Below are 23,644 nucleotides of genomic sequence, written 5' to 3'. Positions count from 1 at the left end.
GAATCCGTCTGAAGAAAGGGCAGCTCATTTCTTTTTTCCGCTAGCGGCAACGTGCCACTAGCAGAAAAAAGAAAGCTGGCGGTCTACATAGACCACCATTGTGAGGGGGTGGATTATGACATGGATTCCGCGCCAAAATCAGCCCTCTCTTGCCCCATGTGACCGGGGCCTCAAAACGTTTTCACATGACTGTAGGTACTTAAAGGGATTCTATCATTAGACACGACAGAATAGCCTTAGGAAAGGCTATTCTTCCTCTACCTTTAGATGTCTTCTCCGCGCCTCCGTTCCGGTGATATTCACGATTTTCATCTTATACTGCACTGGGAGCGTCCCCTGTGCTGCCTGCAGACTCTCCAGTGACGCCCTCCATCTTCTTCTCGTGACCGCCTCTTCTCCGCATCTTCAACCGAAATCGCCGACTGTCTATGTGCGGTGGCCATTTTCGTGTGGCCGAACAGACAATCGCGTAAGAGGAATCCCTTTAATAAATGCTCTCTCCTTTATAGTTTAGAGGCAGTTACAGGTTATGACTCTCATACTATTAGTAAATTTTATTAAATTAGCCATTTATTGTAACAGAATTAAAATTTTGTACAGTGAAAAAACATCTCACAACTACAGAGAGACCTGTGATCCGCGATGTGTATCACGTGGATCATTTCTTTGACTGTTGCCCTGATGAACAGGATGTTAGAATAATAATTAGCTTCTCTATTCTATAGTAGATAACAAATGATGTCGGTGTCCGCGGATTGTGACCTGAACAAGACGGTTTTTCAATGGATTTGTCTTTAAGCTTGACATAAACCCGTTTGGATGATATGGACATGGACAAGGAACAAATCTCTGGTGTGGAAAACAGACAGGATTTATTTGCTATCCATGTTTGAATTTCGAGGGGGAAGGGAATGATTTGATGTTTTATTGCTGAAGCAATGAGTTTAATTCTGCCAATAATGTGAAGGCACATTCTGTAGCGTAGGATCCCCCGGGTTTTTTAGGTGGATTTGTGGTGCTTTTTTTTTTTTTTTTTAATGTAGATTGTGAGCCCCACAGGGAGCTCACAATGTACATTTTTCCCTATCAGTATGTCTTTTGTGTATGGGATGGAAATCCATGCAAACACGGGGAGAACATACAAACTCCTTACAGATGGTTTTTTGCCCTTGGCGGGATTTGAACACCAGGACTCCAGCTCTGCAAGGCTGCAGTGCTAACCACTGAGCCACCGTGTGGCCCCGGATTTGTGGTGCTTTGTGGAAAGAATATCTTTATCGTTCCCAAAATTTTACCAATAAAGGCTACAGTAAGTTTTATTTTTCTGGTTATGGCATTCCAATTCTTCTAATGAAACAAAGACCAAGCAAAATTTAGTTGACTGGGGGCAACACAGTGGCTCAGTGGTTAGCACTGCAGCCCTTCAGGGCTGGAATCTTGGGTTCGAATCCTGCCAGGAACAACATCTTGAAGAAGTTTGTATGTTCTCCCCATTTTTTTTTTTTTATTTTTTTTTAATTCTTTATTTGGTCAATTTTAAGTTTTTACATTTTACATGCCAAAGATGAGAACAATAATAAAGGTAACTAAATAGGTGTAGAGTTGGCAGTTAACAACAAAAGAAGAACAGTACACAGCCTTCATAAACAGTAGACAATATACAATATAGAGCGCAATAAAGCATATATATAGTATATCAACAACTACCTGCAAGAAGTTAAATCAAAGGGACATCCAAATGTCTATGCAGGATTCATGATATAGATATTGAGTAATAGATGAATCCAAATAACACTCAATCAATATAGTTGGCGACAAACTAAAAGTAAATACTAAGCAAGGATCCCTGGGGGATGTAAAATATCTAGAAAGGTACAAACTAGAGTAAAGTAGAAAATAAAATAAAATAAAAGATAAAATCAAATAAAATAAGGTAAAGGGTAAGAAGGAGGGGGGGGATTGGGGGGATTGGGGGGGGAAGGGAGGATCATAAAAAGAAAAAAGGAAAAAGAGGATAATTCAGAATTGAAATCAACCATATAGGATTAATTGGCGCAGGTATTCTGGGCCATTAACAAATGAGGCCCATGGCTGCCAAATCTTGAGAAACTTAGCGTGAGATCTGGTAGTCCAACTCATGATTTCTTCAAATCTATAGATTTGGAAGGATTTTTCAAGCCAGTGCCTAATTGGTGGTATGTCTTGTTGCAGCCAATATAGGGGTATCAAAGATTTCGCAGCTTCCAATAAAATCATAACTAGGTCTTGCGAGGGGAAATTTATATGGTCAGGTGGTAAGGATAAGAGGACCAGTTCTGGTGTTAAGCGAGGACACGAACCTACTATACGTTTGATATGTTTCTCAATCTGCAACCAATATGTATTAATCTTCTCACACGACCACCAGATATGAAGGTGCGTACCTGGTGAGGTACCACACCGCCAACACAAATCATCATCCGACAGTTTCTGTCTATGCAGCCATACTGGAGACCTATGCCATCTTGATATTATCTTAAAATGAGTTTCTTGAAGTCGCACACATGGCAGTGGGCCTAGTGAGTTGGAGAGTATAAGCTTGGTGTCAGCTTCATCAAAAGTCCTATCTAATTCGTCTTCCCAAGCGACCAGATACTTAGGTTTCTCAAACGTTGGTGAATGTGTCAGGAATTTCCTACACTGGGATATTGATAAGGACGTCGAGTCTTTCTGGGTTAAAGCAGATTCAAAGGGAGTCAATTTCCTACAAGGTTCGAAGCTAGACAACAATTTTAGTAAGGAAGATCTAATTTGAGCGTGATGTAAAAAATTGAGAGGGGTATCAGGAAGCAAGAGTTGCAATGCTGAGATTGCCAGGGGTTTACCTTCACTATACATATCTGCAACAATGAAATCTGCTAACTTGCTCCAAATGCCAAGCTCCCTACCATTAAAGTGTGGTAGTAGTTGCGGAATGAGACATGCCGGCATAACCGGCGAGACCATTGGGGACAACATATCATGAGCTCCCCTCCAAGTCAAGAGAATCCCAGAGAGCAACGGGTCTCGCGACATTGGGTGTGAGATAGCAGATCTTGGAAGCCAGAGAAGCTGATCTAAGTCTGGGCCAAAATGATGTTCTCCCCATTTTTGCGTGGATTTCCTCCCATTCTACAAAGACATACTGATAGGGGAAAAAAAATAAAAAATTAGTTGACATTATTTGCTACTCTTGTCTTCTAGTAGGACCCTGCTGAAAGGGTTAATTAAATGTGAAATGTGCACTTTCCTGATATGTTACTGCTGTTTGTTTAAAGAGGACCTTTCATGTCCTTGAAAACTTGCGGTTTTATATACCGATAGAAAGCTAACAGAGCGCTCTTTCCCCGGGGGAAGAGCTATCGGTGCCGTTACCGATAGCTCTTCACTGTCAGGGCCGGTTCACACATGCTGATGTGTTCCGTCTGGAAGGCGTCCGTATGAGGACCCTCCCGGACGGAATACAAGCGCAACTGCAAGCGTTGTTCAGTTCAAGCGCAGGGACCCCATAGACTATAATGGGGTCCGTGTGCTTGCCACGCACTGCCCACACGAATGAGTCATGACGGACAGAACACATCAGCATTTGTGAACCCGCTCTCAGAAGGGCGTTCCTGACAGTCTAACTGGGAACGCCCCTCCTGACAGTCTGTTTGTAGCCCATTACTGTCATAGGGGGCGTTCCTTACTGTCCAGTGATGACCCTGAGCAATAAGGAAGGTCCCCCACACTGACGGTACTCGTCCATAGACTAGTACTGTGAGGGGCATTCCTCATCCGTTTGATGTTAAACTACTTAGTAATAATTTCTATTTAACACTATATTTTTTCTAAGTGGTCAGAAGACTTGTATTGACGTACAGTATGAGCACCTGCGATGTGCACCTTATCTCTGCCGCTGCTATGGTTTACGTGGATTACTAAGTAATCTGTACTTTCTTCTAACTTAGCTCAAGATTTTCGATAGATGACCTTTATATGACTTTTACATCTAAATTGCTTCATTATACAGTGAAGTTAATTACAAACAGAGAAATTAATAAAAGTTTGCAAAGGTTTTCAGAAGTGATATTAAATTGATGATTTTTTTTTTCCTCTATAAAAATATAATCATTGTAACTTGGAAAAAATGCCTGACAATGTTTATGGGAAAATTTCATTGAGGTGACTTAGGCAGATGTAAGAAACTTTGCAGGAAGAACTGAAGATACTGAAAGGTAGTCTGGGCTGTAAAGAGGATTCAAGGAGTACAATTTGGTTTATGCCTAGGAATGGCGGCCTTCACTTTGCCAGGCTAAAAGCCTTTAGATGCCACATATGTCTTGTACTGTATGTATCTGAGTAGATGAGTAGGGTTGAGCCGATCTTGAGATTTCAGGATCAATTTCCGATAATTTTCCAGCCGATCGCGATTGTGAAATTTGCTCGATTGGGATCTGATCTTTTCCAATCCCGATTGCAAAATGCTATTTATGATATATACATGAGTAGGGTTGAGCCACTCTTGAGATATCCTGTGACCAATATCCTGCCGGAAAAGATCGGGATCGGAATTCCAATCGCGATCATGAAATTTACTCGATCACCGATCTTTTCCAATCCCGATTGCTCAACCCTATAGATGAGATTAAAATTCCAAATTTAAAGCGTTATCGTAGAAAATTGGCAACTAGATTGCAGTATTTCAGTCCTGTATGACCTTAACTGTACGGTGCTTTTAAAATTTATTTGACGTCATGATAGCATAAAAAAGTTTTAGTTGATGACAGATCACAACAATTGGTAAAGCTGGCTATACACATTACATTTTTCTCGACCAAAATATACATTAATGCTACAAACCAATGGCAAACTTTGGTCTGCCAAAGCAGATTGGTCATGCTGGATATTTTCAGCCAAAAATATCAGCATTTAGCATGATGGGCCACTTGGGTCTAGGCATCAGTCAACTTGTACGTGCTCATTGCACTTTGTCTTTTTGTTGTCCTTTTCGATCAGGCAGTTTAGTTGTTAATGAAGATGGTGGAATCAATGGGGTGGTCACATGACACCATCCAAAATCTAATATGTATGGGCAGCCCTAGGTTATATTCATATGACGGTGATAAATGGCCAAGTGACATCTTTTTTAACAGACATCGCACGGCAGCATTAAATTCAGTATCATTGAATTGGGGCTTACTCACTGTTATATATATATATTAAAAAAAAAAATGTCCTATTTTTGTCTGTTTTCTCTGATTCCTTCATACATTCATGTATGTGAGATCCATGAAAACGGGTGCTCACCAGGTGCAAGATGGCCGTGAAAAATGGCTGTTTTTCCTAGCCAATTTGCATCTCAGTCTAAGACCCCAAGTTGCAGAAAAGAAGCTTTTTTTGTTGTTGTTGCTGATTTTGTTGTGGTTTTTTTTTTTTGAGTCAAGTCGGGATTGGATGCAGCAGAAGGGAGAAATATAAGGGCTCGTTCATACGGGCATAGAGGGGGCGGATTATGGCACGTAATCCACGTCATAATCTGCCCCCTCACAATGGTGCTCTATGGAGACTGCCCCTTCTTCAGGCAGATTCCGCGACTTGTTGAGCCACGGTGTCCACCTCGTGGCAACAACTTCTGGAGTCGGCCTATTCATTTGAGCCTATTCCGGAGGGTGAAGCCGCGACAGTCATGGCAGGCGGATCTTGACCCGAGAGTGACGCGGCTCCCCACGTCACTCTCTGTGTCAAAATCCACCTTACAGCCCCCTATGTGAATTTACCTTAAGAACATCCTATAGATTTCTCATTCCTTTTGCAGCCACTCTTGGCTTTGGATAACAAAAAAACACAGCAAAATCTACAACAAAGAAATAGCTTATCTGCAACATGGGGCCTTAGCCTTAAACATAAGCTTATACCAACACCCTGTGGCCATGCACCAAAACCCTGTGGGATGAGAACATCCCCTTATGTTTACAGTCATAGTTTTACCTAGTATTTTACTATTTAATACATAGATTTAATATATTGTATATCTTCTTGTCCCAAATGCCTAGCCCTACATTTATCTACGTTCAACTTGCTCTTCTAAGCCGTAGCTTCCCCAAATTCCCCTGAGTTTATTACTGTACTGAGTTTAGTTTCCCCTGCAAATCTTGAAATCTTATCCTTTAAGCTCTCTTTTTAGGATCGGAGAAGCCAAACTACACTTTATTAGAGATGAGTAAACAGTAAAATGTTTGAGATTCGGTATTCGTTACGAATAGCATCTCAATATTCGACTATTCGAACGAATATTGAACCCCATTATAGTCTATGGGAGAAAATGCTTCGCTACAGGGGATCCCACCATTTGACTCAGAGTCACCAAGTCCACTAAGACACCCTAGGAAATGATGCCAACACCCTGGAAAGCAACTGGGACAGCAGGAGAAGTATGTCTGGGGGCATCAAGTACCTTTATTATGTCGGGATTCCCTGTCAGCTTGCGATATGCCGAAGCGGACTTTTTCCCATAGGAATGCATTGACCAGCGTTGATTGGCCAGTCTACGACATTCGGCCAATCAACGCTGGTTCTGCCTGAGGAGGCGGAGTCTAAGAGCCGTCCACAGCAGTTTCCATTCTGGTCCGATTTTAGACTCCACCTCCTCCGGCAGAACCAGCGTTGATTGGCTGAATGCTGTAAGACTGGCCAATCAGCACTGGTCAATGCATACCTATGGCAAAATGAAGCAGAGCTGGCTGTGCGCTCAGCTTGGCTATTCCTCCTGTCACACACATCTTTGGTGTAACATAGCTCAGCACACACTCATCTCTGCTACACCTCTACACTCTGTTGTAGAGATATAGTAGAGCTGAGTGTGCACTGAGCTCTGCTACACACGAGATGTGTGTGACAGGAGGAGTAGATGGAGGGTTGGTTGGGTGTAGTGCAGAGCTGCTACACCAGAGATGTAGCAGAGCTGGCCGATGTTAGCAGAGCTGAGTGTGTTAGTCTGCTGCATATCTGCCAGTTCTCCTACATCTACATCTCCTACACACTCATTTCACTTACATCGGACACTACACGCTTAGTTTATCGGTATAGCCGAGCTGAGTTTGTAGTATTGGACACTACTGTTTGTTGATTAAGCAGAGCTGGGATTGTAACGATTATCCTACTCACTACACAGCATGTACCCCACGCTGTGTAGTGATTAACCCCTTCCCCCCCACCCCTACCGGTGTCCGCTTACCTGCAGCTCTTTGCTCTTCGTCCACTTCAATCCATGGTCCCGGTTTCAGAGCGCCCTGCCCCCCTTTCCCCGACTATTATTATAGAGAAGGCGGGGCTTAGGAGAGTGTGGGCAGGGAGTATCCCCGCCCAGTACCCGCCCACACTCTCCTAAGCCGCGCCTTTTCTATAATAATAGTTGGGGAGAGGGAGGCAGGGTGCTCTGAAACCGGGACCATGGACCGAAGTGGGCCAAGAGAAAAGAGTTGCAGGTAAGTGGACACTGGGGGGAGGGGGTTAATCACTACACAGCGTGGGGTACATGCTGTGTAGTGAATAGGATACTCTCCCTCACTGCACACTCAGCTGGCTATTCCTTTAGTAGTACTAACACGCTCAGCTCAGCTATTCCTTTAGTAGTTCCGAGCCATAGGAATGCATTGACCAGCGTTGATTGGCCACTGTATGGGCATTCGGCCAATCAACGCTGGTCAATGCATCCCTATGGGAAAAAGTCAGCTCGCGCATATCGCAAGCTGACAGGGATCCCGACCAGATAGAGCCCCAAAGAGCTAGGTGAGTGACATTCCCCCCTAAATAAAGGTTATCCCTAGATAACCCTGCCTGTAGATCTGTCTCACAGTCACATAGTTCACAGGCCTAAATTAGTTGAATGGTAAATCCACCATTCGTCTAAATTGGAGGCTATCTGTTTCCGGCCACCAATTCCTTTTTCCGATCTTTTTTTTTTTTTTTTCACTGCCTACTTTGTCGTATTTCCTGTCCCACCTCCCCTGCGCAGTTATTGGTGCAAAAAACGCACCAGGGAAGGTGGGAGGGGAATTTAATTTTTAGTGAGTTTTCCACGTGGTATTTGATTGGAATCGAACACCTCGAACGGCCTGATATTCGATCGAATATCAATTCGATTGAATGCCATTTGCTCATCTCTACACTTTGAGTATAGGTATTGTAGTTTTCATGTTTTTCAGTCTTATAAGTTTGGTTTGTCCCATATGAACACGTGTAGAAGAAATGCGATTTCTGGCGATGTAGGTAGAAGCTAATCTGACAATATGAATCCAGACGAGCAATGGTCTTAATAAAATACAATATCAAATATTCTAAGAATCTAGGCTTAGCACCTCTACCCTCTAAACTCTGTTTCCCAGTTTAAAGACCAAACTTACAATCTCCTAGCATTTTAATGAATATATTCTTCTTTGTGTTTGCAGAGTATACATGGTAAGATATTAAATCCACAGTCAGACTGTATTCACGAAAGCTCTTTCCAGTGCAGGTAACTCTCTCCATTCTCAGTCCAGGACTTGAAAGCCATAAAACAGTTCATGATACAGAAGCAGAGCGCTGTCATTCCTTATTAGCTTCCAAATAAAAGAAGAGAAACAAAGCTTCTCTAAAGCAACCACTTAGCTGAGCTCCTTTACACTAAGACCCCATATAACAGGGCACAGCAAAAACGCTACAGACTTTCTGCTTCCATTACACCTATAGGGAAACGCTGCATGCATTTCTGCAAGGTGTGGATAGGACTTACTAGAATTGTATCCACCTTGCAGAGACTGTGAGACACCATGGCTTTCACCGTAGCCAAATCACGGCTTTACGCCATGTGGGGCCCAGGCCTTAGACTGAACCCCCACATTGCAGCATTTTTGCCCTAGCAGAAGCTCAGTGGAAAAAAAACGCTGCATTTCACAGGACCTGCAAAGAGGATGGATTCTAGACTCTGAGTCTCTCCAGAAATAGTCTAGAATCGCATATGCTTTCGGGAGCTAAACTATTAATTCCCCTTAAATGGCTGCAAACTGTTCCTCCATCAAAGTCTGAGTAGTTCATTAAAATCAAAGAGATATGCAGATTCGAGGATCTCACGGCCTGGAGCACACACACGCGTGACAAGTACCTGAAAACCTGGTCCACGTGGCTATGTTACCTCAATGCACTAACAACATCCTATATCGGACTAGGGCTGTATAGGCAGGGTCACAAATCAAACATACCAACTAAATAAGTGAACTGTATTGTTTTATTCAGGGTACATAGCCCTATGTGTCACACAAAGAAATATATATTAAAAACGCCAGTCTATTGTAGTTATTAATACGCCAAACAGGGCAAAGACATTGCCAAAAGGTTACAATATTATGTTACTTAGTCATTAAACGCCCTGCATGGCCTGTCTACATATCAGCAGTTGGAGAGGTAAGTATTCTGTGGTGAAAAAATGGAATGACTGATAAATAGAGATGAGCGAACAGTGAAATATTCGAGAATCGATATTCGTTTTGAATAGTCCCTCAATATTCGACTATTCGAGCAAATATCGAATATCTTTATATCTATGGGGAAAAAATGCTTTGTTTCAGGGGAAACCACTATTCGACTCAGGAGGGTCACCAAGTCCACTATAACACCTCAGCACATGATACCAACACCTCTGCAATGCAAGTGGGACAGCAGGGGAAGCATGTCTGGGGGCATCTAACACACCAAAGTCCCTGTATTACCCCACTATCACAGCCTAACAACTACACACTTTCCACATTCAAAAAAACCTCTATCAAAGTGGGAAAATACCTGGAAATCTTCTTTACTCCCCAAATGGATGGACACAAACCCCAATTTAAGCTCAAAAAACATTAACAAGCACCCCTTTAAATCAATTTGCCCATGACAACCACAAATGGAATAGGCAATGGGAAATCCAAAAGCCTTCACCCTTAACTGTCATTGTGGATGTGTGTATGTGATGTGGTAAGACCTTCAAAAATTAACTTTTCTAGCCCTTAACGTGAGCCTTTCCAAATTAAGTTACAGGCCCTTAAGCTGAGCTACCAGCAGAGATTTAGGTGACTTCAGCCTCTTACCTGCAGAGTTTTAGGCTTTTTATCTTAGTTCAGCCTTGCACCCCAGAGTTTTAGGCCCTTTGGGTGAGTTGAGCCTTGCACCAGCGGAGTGTTAGCCCTTTTAAAATTGTTAGCCCCTAAAACGGTGGTTCCAGAACAATCACTCTCATTGTGTGGGTTTGATGCAGTGGATTGGACTGAGGACCCAGACATTGACCTTAATTTTGATTAGGAAATTGATAACATTTTGGCATCAAGTCCTGGGGGTAACTTTTATTTAAAGGACTGCAAAGGTGGAGAATTGGCCGCAACCACTACTACCGGTAATGGTCCTCTAATATCGGACTCTATTACCTATACAGGGTTCTGATCAGGTGTTAATTGTCCAAACAATATGCCCCAGTACTTTACATGTAGATCAGAAACCACTTTCCCTTCCGACACCAGATTTAACAAAGCTTCATCATTATCATCCTGCAGAGATGGAGCCACAAAAGGAAACCTTGCCTTCCAAGGCATGTTCTGGAGCTACAACTGAGCCAAATCTAAACACAGAGTCCTTTGGGGGGGGGGGGGTACACACCGTGGAAAGCTGAATTGAGCGTATATAGCCTGTTTGAATTGCTGTGTATCCCACTTAGGTTTTTTGGGGGTACACACCATGAAAAGCTGGATTGAGCGTATATGGACTCCTCTCCCCGCAGTTTAGCTCTGAAAAGATCTGTTGTTGTTTTTCAGATTTCCTGCCTAGAAAAAGCTAATCCCTCTCTAGCCCTCAGCAGCATGTCTGTCCCTATCTCTCCAAGCCGCAAAATGAGACAAAGATGGAGGCCACTATTCTTATGAATCAGAGGTCACCTGATTTCGGCAGCCAATGACTTTTTTTCCTTTTTTTTTTTTTCTTTTTTTCTCCACACTGCCTCCGTTGTTGTAGTTCCTGTCCCACCTCCCCTGCACCGTTATTTGTGCAAAAAAAGCACCAGGGAAGGTGGGAGGGGATACAAATTTTTAGTGCGTTTGCCACTTGGTATTCGATTGTAATCGAATACCTCGAACAGCCTGATATTCGATCGAATATCAATTCGATCGAACGCCGTTCGCTCATCTCTACTGATGAAGATTGGAGTCTTTTTTTTTTTTAAATTGTTTATTTATGAAAATTTGTAACAATAAAGAAACACAACATGTCTACCAAGCCAAAGGAGATCACAAAGAACAGTACAATAGAAAATGACGAAATTACAAATGGTAAACTAGGTAGAAACAAAAAGAAAAGGGGAGACAGGGAAGACAAACACAAACCAGACAAGACAAGGCTGGGGAAAGGGAGGGAGAAAAAACCAGAAGTTCCAGAAGGCGGTGGAATTACAGAGGCTGGGTGGCCCAGAACGAGTCCCACAGGTCCCAAACGGCGTGAAACCACTCCTCCTCATCGTTAAGCACGGCTGTTAGGTATTCCAAGGAGCGCGCATTCCTGATCCTGCAGTATAACTCCTCCAGGGATGGGGGTGCTGACTGACGCCAATATTTAGCAATCAAACACCGGGCAAAAGTGAGAAGAAACAGAAAAAGTCGCAGGGCCGGCTTGCGCAGTTTCAGTGGAGGGAGATTAACCCCTTAACGCTAAATCATGTACCTGTACGTCAGGGAATGTGGTTAGTTCCCGCATTCCCACGTGCATGTACGTGATGGAGATCGCACGGGCTCTGCTTCTGATCTCCATGGGAGGCCAGCTGTATCTGACAGCCAGGCTTCCCCTATAGCAGCAGGGACGATGATTGCACCGACCCCCGCTGTTTAACCCTTAAGGTGCCATGATCCATAGTGATCATGGCACCCTAGGGGTTTGGCCGGGCTATAAATCATGTTGCCGGCAGCAGGAGTCTGTGTGAGCTGTAATTTACAGCTACACGCTGCTCCTTAATCCCTCCCCCCATCGGAGCGAGCTCCGATGGGGGGAGGGTTAACCCCTTGGATGCCAGGACGAGGGGAAGCTAGTCTATGCATCTGCATAGCTAGCTTCCTCTATAGACTGCAATACACGTGTATTGCAGTCTGTAGTTAGTATAGAACCAGCGATCCTCTCTGATCACTGGTTCTAGTGTGCTTGCAGCACAAATAAAACAATGTAAAAAAGTTTTTAAAAAAAAAAAAAAAAATAGTGTAAAACAAAAAAAAACAAAACATAGTTACATTTCTTGTAAATCTGGAAAATCGCTGTTACACTTGTAAGCCTTATAACGTCCAAAATAAAATTAAAATACAATCAAAAGATGATGCCGATATAAAGCAGAGATATGGGAGATAATATTTATTACTGTATTTGGGTGGTATAACTATCTGCCTGAAAAACAGAGAATTTCACATTTTGAAAATTGCAATTTTTTCCAAATTTCCATCAAATTTCCTATTTTTTTAATAAGTAAATACAAAAATATTGATTAGTGTTTACCACTAACATGAAGTATAATGTGTTACGATAAAATAATCCCAAAATCACTTGTGTAAATTAAAGCGTCTCAAAATTATTGCCATTTAAAGTGACACATGTCAATTTTGAAAAAATAGGCCTGGTCCTTCACATACATTTGGGCTGTGTCCTTAAGGGGTTAAGGAGATAGGTTTTAGGGGATAGAGGGAGGCAAATGCCGAGAACCCGGCACAAAAGGTCCTGAACCTGAGTCCAGTAAGGGAGCAGGGAGGGACAAGACCAAAACAGATGAAAGATGTGTGCAGGGCGTGCACCACATCTCCAACAGCAATCCGGAATAGAGCTATCAAAGGAATGGAGGAGAGCCGGCGTGTGGTACCAATGCATCAACATTTTAAAGAAGTTTTCTTTATGAGTCACACAATTCGAGGTCCTGAAACCCCTGCTCCAGATAAGGGACCATTCTTCTGTCGAGATAGGTTGACCCAGATAGACCTCCCATCGTGTCATATACGAGTGCGCAGGCGGGATATCAGGTGAGGGGTCAGATAAAAAGCGATATATATCGGAAACCAGTCCTCTAGTTCCAGTGCTAGCTTTACAAATTCTCTCAAACAACGTAGGGACAGGTGCCACAGGACCCCGAAAGATAAAAGAAGCAAGGTGGGAAATCTGAATATATGTGAACTCACTGGACCCAGGAAGGCCAAAGCGGGATCGCAATTCGGCAAAAGACAGCAAAGAACGAGTCCTATGATCAATAATATCAGCGAGCCGAAAGAGGCCCGCCTTCAACCAAGGGCCCGCCACAGGCCCAGTGGAAAGTGGGAGTGTAGAAGGAAGGGCGTCATAGACGAGCTGGGGGAAGAAATAGGGAAACGGGACAAACAGGAGCGCCAGACATCCCTGGTAAGTGCCATGGGACCCAACAAGCTAGCTCTAGGGGGCGAATATGGATTAGACCATATCAATGAAGTAGGATGATGCGGAGCCAACCACAGCTTCTCAATCTCCATCCACTTAGAATAGGCATGAAGAGCAGACCAGGCCGGAATCCTTCGTAGCTGAGCAGCCCAATAATATAACACCAGGTCAGGAAAAGAAAGCCCTCCTCTCGACTTCGGAGTCATCATCAGATGTCGCGAAAGCCTACGTCTCCCTCCGGCCCACACAAACCGAAGAAGCGAGCCCTGTAGCGCCCGAAGATCCTTAAGAGGAACAGGAATCGGGAGGGTCTCAAACAAATATAACAATTTAGGCAGCACGGTCATCTTAACCGCAGCTATGCGACCAAAGAGGGACAAAGGCAGACCCCGCCACCTGGTAAGAAGGGCCTGAACATGCCTATAAAGTGGAGGGAAATTCGACTGATACAATTGAGAGAAAGACCCAGTCAGATGTATGCCTAAATATTTTAAGGAGGAGGACCTCCACGTATACGGAAAGGAGGCCTGAAGGCCAGCCAAGGTAGAGGGGTGAACGCGGACGGGGAGCGCCTCAGTCTTAGAAGTATTAACCTTGTAACCAGATAAACGGCCAAATTTGGTAAGAATAGCATGAAGATTGGGAAGGGAAACGTGAAGATTAGTAAGGGTAAGGAGAATATCATCCGCAAACAAAGAAAGCTTAAACTCTCTGTCACGGACTCGAACCCCAGAAATATCAGGGGAAGATTGGAGTCTTATTGTTATACTTTCACCAAATTGTACCTCAATTGCCTTTGGTCAGTCCAGCAGCACCAAGCATGTCAGATACAATCAGCCATAAACCGGAGTAATAACATCATATAGTGCAACCCTGATGCATGATTATTAATGTTATTGGGATGGCAGTCTACCAAAGTATAACCTGTGATGACGAGGAAAGAGATCACTGCACTCCATCAGCACTAAGCCAACTTTGTTTCTCCTTACCCACTTATATCCCGAAATAGCATATCACATCTAGGTCTTACAACTACATCTCCTGGCTGATATTTTGAAATACTGGCTTCCTATCTATTCATTGACCCCTTCCCTACGCGTTTTGCCAGCTGGCTCATCAGGGGTATTTTGGGTAATAGTTATTCAAACAGAGGCTATTTGAGGCCAGTATTTCAAAATATCAGCCAGGAGATGTAGTTGTAAGACCTAGATGTGATATCCTATGAACTACATGAACTACAATAATACTCATTCACCCCCAGTTGGGGCGGCGCATCCCCATGCCGAGGTGTAGGTGACTATTAAGGCCAATCACAGGCTTAAACAGTCACATATTGTTGGGTACTGGTGACATCACTGCTCCTAGTCCACCCAAGTTTGGCCTGCAAGCGGTGTGCCAGTGAAAGCACTCAGACCCCATTGACTATAATGGGGTCCGTGTGCTTCCTAAGCACTGCCCGCATGAATCATGTGGACTAGAAAGTAGATTGTGAACTACTTTCCTGTCCGCATGATCTCTGAATAGATCTGGCGGCAAGCAAACGGACCCCATTATAGCCTACTTTCATTGGCATACCACTAGAAGTTGCTTTCGGTATTCCCTTTGAAGGGGGTCCTCATGTGGACTTCCCCGGACAGAATCCAAATGCAGATGTAAATGAGGCCTTAACCTGCAAAACTAGCCCATGGTGGATGGGTACTTGGTTTCAATGAGTTGTAAAAGGAGTATATGTGTTTTGTTTAGCTTTTATGAATGTTTTTGGGGGATTGTATGAAGGTGACCAGCAATATTGACAATATTTTTCGGAATCTGTTTTTAATACATTCACTCAATGAAAATTATATTATTTGCTCACTATACATCCACAGGACATTTGTTCCAAGCCTTTACTACTATTCAGTAACAGAACATTATTTTTGACATTTCCACTGATCTTCTCCCCAACACATCTCAAAATGTACACTTAATAGGGCAGAGGTTAAAGAGTTAATGTTGCAAACACACCTTTCCATATTGTAGAAAACTACACCTTGGAGTTGACCTCTCGAGCCCTAATGCACATGTTCCATGGACGTTGAATAAAACCTAAATGATTAATGAGTAAGGGAAATGTTCCTGACATTGCACCGGCTGATAAAATCTGTTGTTCTTCTACTGAATTGCTTGTCTGTTCTTGGCCGTACTTGGAACTTATCAGTGATCCACTGTCAAAGCTCTGGGCCGCAAACAAGACAACAATCACTGCTAAACCATGCATTGCCCAAGTACAACTATATCACTGCCAGGGCTAGTCTGCTGCTTAACCTCTTCAGAGACTCTCACACACCGATTATGGCCTACTAACAGGTAGGGTTGAGCGATCTTGAAATTTCAGGATCGTTTTTAAAACCCAATTTTCGATCATTTTCCCAATCGTGAAATTTGCTCGATTGCCGTTCGGGATCCGATCTTTACCGATCGCTCAACCCTATTAATTATATATACCTGAGCAGGGTTGAGACGATCTTGAGATAACCTCTGACGATCGCGATTGTGAAATTTACTCGATCGCCGATCGGAATCCAATCTTTTCCGATCCCGATCGCTCAACTCTACTAGCAGGGAATGTGATGACCTGCATTCACATTACCAAACCCTTATATCATTGATGTAATATCCCATATCCAGATCTGATCACAAGTCAGCAGTTCAGAAAACATGTCTGCTTTCCTCCAAAAACAATACCACATCTGACCACAGGTAATGTAGCTCAGATACCTTGAAGAGAGTGTGGCCAAGCTGCAATACTACTTCCAACCTGTGGACAGGTGTGGCACTATACTGAAGACATCGCCAAGTTTTCCCCTTAAAGTAGGCTAGACACAAGTTGCCCAATGTCTCCCAGGGGACTTCTTACTTTATTTTAATCACTTACATAATATTGCGCAACATATATAGTGCAATGTATTATGTGGTCAGTATGAAGTTGACATGTGCTGTATTAGGGTTGGTTCACATTAGCGTTTGGCTTCTTTCCAGAAGGAGTCCGCATGAGGACCTCCCCGAACGGAATGCCAACACAACTGCAAGCACTGTGCAGTTAAGCCTATGGACACCATAGACTATAATGGGGTCTGTGTGCTTGCCGCATAATGCTCGCACGAATCATGCGGAGAGGAAAGTAATTGTGAACTACTTTCCTGTCTGCATGATCCCTGGTGGCAAGCACACAGACCCCATTATAGTCTGAGGTCCGTGTGCTTTTACTGCACACCACTTGCAGTTGCGTTTGGCATTCCGTTCAGGGGGTCTCCATGTGGACTCCCCGAATGGAATATTGAACGCAGATGAGAACAAAGGGTGAAACTAACACCAAGTAAGTAGCCCATGCCTAGAAGGTTCTTAACTATCTTGGTCACAATTGCCTTTTCCCCAGAATAGCACTAGTGTATTAAAACACTGATAGCCTACAGTATTGCAACATTCACCTCTAATGGCTACTATTGCGTAGTAATACCCTACTAGGACTTCTTCCATCAGGGTGTGTGAACTGAATCTGTGGTTCGAGACACCTTCCATTCATTCGGGCCAATCAGGACTGGGATGCATCCCGGCATGGCTAGCTGCGCGAAAAAAACACACTGCGGAAAAGCGTAAGACAGGTGGGGACCTCAATGACACTTAAACTGTAGATGTTTATATGGGGAAATCATCACTGGAGGTTAGGATCCCGAGACAGTTGGGAATTGGGAAGCAGCTGAACATGGCTTTGATATGGTATCACTTTTATACCATTGTTTCTTATTCTTGGTGGCATAAAACCCCCTTTAATTGTATTTTGTCATAATCACTGATTATTATAGTATTAGTGATGGTATAAACCTCTCTACATATCTAAACGGGAATTATTTTCCCCTAAGAGTCGCATTGACATGATTTTTATTCAACTGCGTTCTCTTAGTATTTTAGATCGTAATTGACATTTTATGATGTTACGCATCTTTGCTGGAAATGTGTATCAAAATTTGTTTACCATTCTACATATTTTAATGAGCTTTGTTATTTGATTAATATAGAAGAGTCATCTTGTCAAACCTTATGAAAGATGCCTTAACGACAAAAAAATATTATTGAATGCTCATTAAATGCCAATTGAGTACATCATATTTACTGAGCTTTAGCGACTCTACTGGAGATGCCGATCCCTTATAGGCTTGCAAAAGCTAAATTAATATGATTTAATAATAAACTAATCTTTGACAAACATAGTCTCATTAAAATGTGTTATTTTGTATTCTAGACACTAATTCAAGAACAATGCAGCAAAGAAACCTTGGCGGTGTTATAGAACATACACAATTAGCGTGGAAAGGAATTAGAACGTGCAATAAGTATAATTACAGTTTTTGGGGTTTTTTAGCCAGCGAATTTATTGAGGTTATTTTTATGTGAATGCATATGGATAATTTGCATAATTATATGGTAATGCGTAAAATAAACAAGGTATGGTACAATGTATGTTTGTTCTCCACTTACGTAATAGCAAAGGATTGTAAAAATACACATTTGCCAAAATTGTTGCTGATGCTGACTGTTTTTAAAAGCCAATCTGGTGTAGGCAATTTAATATAACATCTTTAAAGGGGCTCTATCAGCAAAATTATGCCAAATGAGCCCCACATAGGCCTGAATAGCCTTTAAAAAGGCTATTCAAGCACCACTAATGGTATTTTAAAAGCCCCCGTTTTAAACTAAGACGGTAAAAACATACTGTATATACAAATCATACTTACATTGCACGGTGGGCGGTTCATGCACTGGTGGTCATCTTCGGTCCCACCTTCCTCTGGTGTGTTCTTCCAGCGACGTCCTCCTTCTACGCCTTCTTCTTTTCACCTGTGGGTTGTGTTTAAATCCCGCTCATGCGCAGTAGCGCTCCCTTCATTTTTGGCAATGGCAATTTGCGACCATACTGCGCATTTGCAGTACGCTCTCGTAGTTCTAAGGGGAACTGAGCATGCGTCAAAAATGGTGCCGGAGCGTGCGCTGTAACGCTCCCGAGGAGCACGTGTGGGATTTAAACACAACCCGATGCTAGCCTCAAAACACTCCAGCAATTCCACCATCTGCCAGAACACTGGCTGATGTGCAACGTCCCCACACACTTGAACTTGAGGTACCACATGTTGAGTACAGTGTGTGAGCAGCAGAGATCCTTGATGGAGTACCATCTCCAAAACCCAAGGGTTCGTCAGAGTCAGCTCCCGCCGTTTCAGCACCATGAGTGGCCACGGATGGCAGACTTATGCGAGATCTTGCATGTCTTTGAGGAGTCAACCATGAGGGTCAGCTGTGACAATGCAATCGTGAGTGTCACAATCCTGTTCCAGTGTGTGATGCGAGAATACCTCATCGCCATCAGAGATAACGCATTGGACGCTGAGGAGTCGGGCATAGGAGCACAACCATCCCAGCAGGATTGTCAGGGCACATCCCTGTCTGCTTCACAGCATATATTGAGAGAGGAGGAGGAGGAGGATGACGAAGTGGCAGATCTCATTGTCACACAGGAGGCTAGCGGGGAAGTTCATTGTGTCCCATTGCTGCAGCACGGATGGGGCGAAATGGAGGAGAAAGAGGAGGAAATGGAGAGTGATCATTCCGGTGTGGGCAGCCAAGTGATGCCAAGTAACACTCTGGCACACATGGCTGAATACATGTTGGAGTGCTTTTCAACTGAAATATGCATTGTCAAAGTCCTGGAGAGCAACGACTACTGGATTTTTTCAATCCTCGACCCCCGGTCTAAAAATAATGTTTGTAATTTTATTCCGGTAGAGGGGAGGGCCAGTCACATCAGTGATTGCCACAAGCAATTGGTGCAGAATATGATGGAGATGTTTCCATCAACTCTTGTTGGTGGCACAAGGGACAGTTCCCCCAACAGGCTAACAACTGCCATCCGGTCCACACCCGGCAGGGGCACACCCTCCAAGTTCTGGGACACGTTAATGTCACCCCGTGGCCAAACTACTGCCACTGAGGGGCCTAGTGTCATAAGGAGGGACAAGTATAGGCGCATGTTGCAGGAGTACCTGGCCGACACGAGCCCTGTCCTCTCCAATCCCTCTGCACCCTATACTTATTGGATCTCCAAGTTGGATTTGTGGCTGGAACTTGCGCTGTACACATTGGAGGTCCTTTCCTGTCCTGCCGCCAGCATGCTTTCGGAAAGGGTCTTCAGTGCTGCCAGTGGCATAATTACGGATAAGCACAGCCATATGTCAGCTGACAGTGCTAACCGGCTGAAGCTCATAAAAATGAACAGCCACTGGTTAGATTCATCATTTTCATGTCCACCGGTGTCAAGCACCCCGAGATGAAGTTGCATGTGTGCTCACACTTTCCAATACCTCCTCCTCCTCCTCATACTCCTCCACCGTTAGTGTTGCACAATTGTGCTACTATTAGACTCAATCCACCCTGATTCCCCCCAACTCTGCTGGTTAGAGTCTCAGCTCACTCCAAGGGCCCAAAACTCTGATGGTGCAAGGCTCTACTCACTCTAAGGGCCTAAAACTCTGTTAGAAAGAGGCTGAAGTCACCTAAAGGGCCTCAATCTCTGCTGGTAGCTCAGCTTAAGGGCCTGTAACTTAATTTTGAAGGGCTCACGTTAAGGGCCATAAAAGTGAATTTTGGAAGGTCTTACCACATCACACACACACACACACACACACACACACACACACACACACACATCCACAATGACAGTTCAGGGTGGGTACTGTTGGATTTCCCATTGCCTATTCCATCTGTGTATTTTCCCACTTTGATAGAGGTTTTTTTGAGTGTAGAAAGTGTGTAGTTAATAGACTGTAATGGTGGGGTAAAACTGTGACTTGGGCATGTTAGATGCCCCCCAGGTATGCTTCCCCTGCTGTCCCAGTTGCATTGCAGAGGTGTTGGCATCATTTGCTGAGGTGTCATAGTGGACTTGGTGACGCTCCTGAGTCGAATGGTGGGTTCCCCTGAAACAAACGGTTTTTCCCCTTAGACTATAATAAGGTTCAATATTCGATCGAATAGTTGAATATTGATCAGCTATTCGAAACGAATAACGAATATCAAATATTTTACTGTTCACTCATTTCTACAACCTATCCTTACGTCTTGCAAATTATTCCATAAGGCTAATGAGAAACATGTACATTAATAAACTCCATATGACACCAGAAATGAAATCTCATTGTACACAGTTATCCATACTCTCCTCTGAATATAATAAACACATCTGGGACATTACATGAAATTGATCCCATTGTGCGGTTTGCTTGGTGGGAAGACATTTAACTCAAACAAATTCATGGCGCCAGAAGCTTCCATAAAGAGAGCAAGGTGTTTATAGGAGATGAAACTACAATACTGTTAGCTATGGAGTGTTCCAAAATGATGTATCCACTTGGTTCACAAGTTTACATGAAAATATATTTAAAAAAAAAAAGAAATTTAAAATTGTAAATTATAGTGCAATATTCAACATGGAAATATATATTGACATTAAATGATCTACAGTGTAAATGGCAGCATAGTTGAGGAAACAGGATTCAAGAACTAGTAGCGATGGGCGAATTGTTCATATCAAGCCAGGTTCAACCTGAATAGTCCAAGTTATTAGGTTTTTTTACGAAAACCAAATTAATGGAGATTCGTGTTGGATGAACAAAAATGGTCGCTGCATTATACTCTGGGGTCCAGGTGAAATAAAAAAGTAATAAAAAAAAATACTCCTCCCTCTCTTGGTCCTCCTAGCAGCATTCAACACTGTTCTGTGATGTCATTGGCCAGGTTCAGGGCTGTAGTATGTGATTGGGCCTCAGCAGTGACCTGGGCATGCTGAGCATCATGACATTCAGCATGCCCATGTGACTGCTAGTGGCCTAATCACAGGCCTCAGGACCGATGATATCACAGAAGAGCGACGGACACTGGAGCCTCAGGGGGTTGAAAAGCCTCTCTACCACATATGAACACTCCAGTATTATTAATGAGACATGATAGGTAAGGGACTTAGGACTTTGGGTTTTAAGAGCTTGAAGTAATCCTCTGTAGGGTTGAGGGATCGGATCCCGATCGGCGATCAAGTAAATTTCACGATCGGGTTCTGATCCCGCCTAAAAAAGATCGGGAAATAAGTAGCCATAGTCGTTTTTAAAATCCGATTTTCGATCATTAAAAAATCTTATTGACTTGCATTAGGATCGGAATTGGGATCGGGTTCAGATGGAAAATTATCGAAAATCGGATTTTAAAATCGATCCTAAAATCTCAAGATTGGCTCAACCCTAATCCTCTGGCTCTCAGTGAGTCCAATGAGTACATACATGACCATAATAATATACATTTTTACTTGGTCATAAAACTATAATTAAGATTATGCTATGGCAATAAACTTTTTTTTTTTTAATGTTTGACCCAGGGGTATGCATTATCTTAAAGAAGATATTGGACAAAGTTAAATCCTCTACAAACCTTTGACAACTTTATATATCATGTCTGTCATGCACTGTACAGCCAAGTATCAAACAAAGCCATTATCACTGTAATCTGTTCCAGATGGCATTTGTCTTCCCCCTTGAGCTAAGCCCAGGGCTGTATTTACAGCTGGTGCTACCTTAGGCACTGCTTGTGCACGCACATTAAATTAACAGTTGTGTCAACCAATATTTGTATGGTCCATTATCCAACATACAGTATCCTATTCCATATTTGTATGGCAGATTTAGATTTGAGGTAACCTTTATGTTACTTTAAGTATATGATAAGTAAAGATGGCCCTAAATTTACACACAGCATGTTTTTAGATACAAGGCCTGGTTCACATCTGCGTTTAGTATTCCGTTCAGGGAGTAGCTTGGGGAACCATGATTCGTACGGACACCATGAGGAAAACCCGTGGCCCCCATTATAGTCTATGGCCGTGATGGCGAACCTATGGCACGGGTGCCAGAGGTGGCACTCAGAGCCCTCTCTGTGGGTACCCATCTGTTGAAGAGATTATACTGTGTGATGGCCACTGTGGAGCAGATTGTATTGTGTGAGGGCCACTATGAGCAGATTGGATAATTGAAAGCTCTGTAAATCCCCATTCACACGACTGTATTTTGCAGGTCCATAATTGTACGCAATTGTGGATACACACAGCATTAAGGTTAAATTGCAATGTTGCCATTTTCTGATAATTTACTGGGTTTTGGGTTGCAGTTTGGGCACTCTGTCTATAAAAGGTTCGCCATCACTGGTCTATGGGGTCTGTGTGCTTTCTTTGCTCACCGCTTTTTAATGCATTCAGTATTCCATTCGAGGGGTCCCCAAGTGGACTTTCTGAATAGTATCCTGAGCCTCTGCCTCAGGTTCCGGACCAAGAGACCCCGTCTGAACTTACCCTAATGGATCACTGCCCATGGACCTCACTCTGAAGATGACAATCCTAGTCAATATGGTGGCACCCATACACCATCACTCTTTGGAAGCCTCACAATTGGTCTAGACATCTGGAGAGAAAAATACATGCATGCAGGGGATAATTATATATTCTTGTAACCGTGTCCAATAATATAAAACCTAAAAGTCCTCAGGAACCTTGTAGCTAATTTTCCTATCTATGGTAAATTATACCTATGGGTATTTTGCTACTTCTATAACGTCTTCTGCACTGACACGATACATAATAGCTGCTTGTCTGTGCACACATTGCCTGGTCTGTGCAGAGCATTTAGACATTTTATAAGTGGCCTTAACTTTGAAAATGTCAGAAAATAAATGCAAATAAACTGCATTAAGAAAAGGTGCCATAAAAAAGAGCGAGTGGATTCTGCTTCTATATTGCGTTTTCAATCGAGCATCTTGCTTTTATTACTTGTTGAATTAAAAGTTAATGCGCCAATGTTAGAAGATACGTTACAATATTAAAGTAATATTGTAGATGCAGTGTTTGTTCTAGTGTTCAGAGAATATCCCATATTGCCATTGCTTTCATATGAGGGGAGATTTGGGACGCTGGTATTGTAGTAATACAAATCATGGAAATTAAATATTGTCAAAACGCATTTTCACAGAAGTGACTTCTGCTAGTAGAAAAAGGAACCCAATGAAGTCAATGGGAGGCTTTTTTTTTTCAGCGCTGAAATTCCACACCAAATTCCTCCCCATTTTCCTCTGTGTGAGTAGA

The sequence above is a fragment of the Leptodactylus fuscus genome, chromosome 10, assembly GCF_031893055.1.
Source record: "Leptodactylus fuscus isolate aLepFus1 chromosome 10, aLepFus1.hap2, whole genome shotgun sequence".
Classification (NCBI taxonomy): Eukaryota; Metazoa; Chordata; class Amphibia; order Anura; family Leptodactylidae; genus Leptodactylus; species Leptodactylus fuscus.
The sequence above is the reverse complement of the archived record's forward strand: the minus strand, read 5'-3'. Positions refer to the sequence as shown.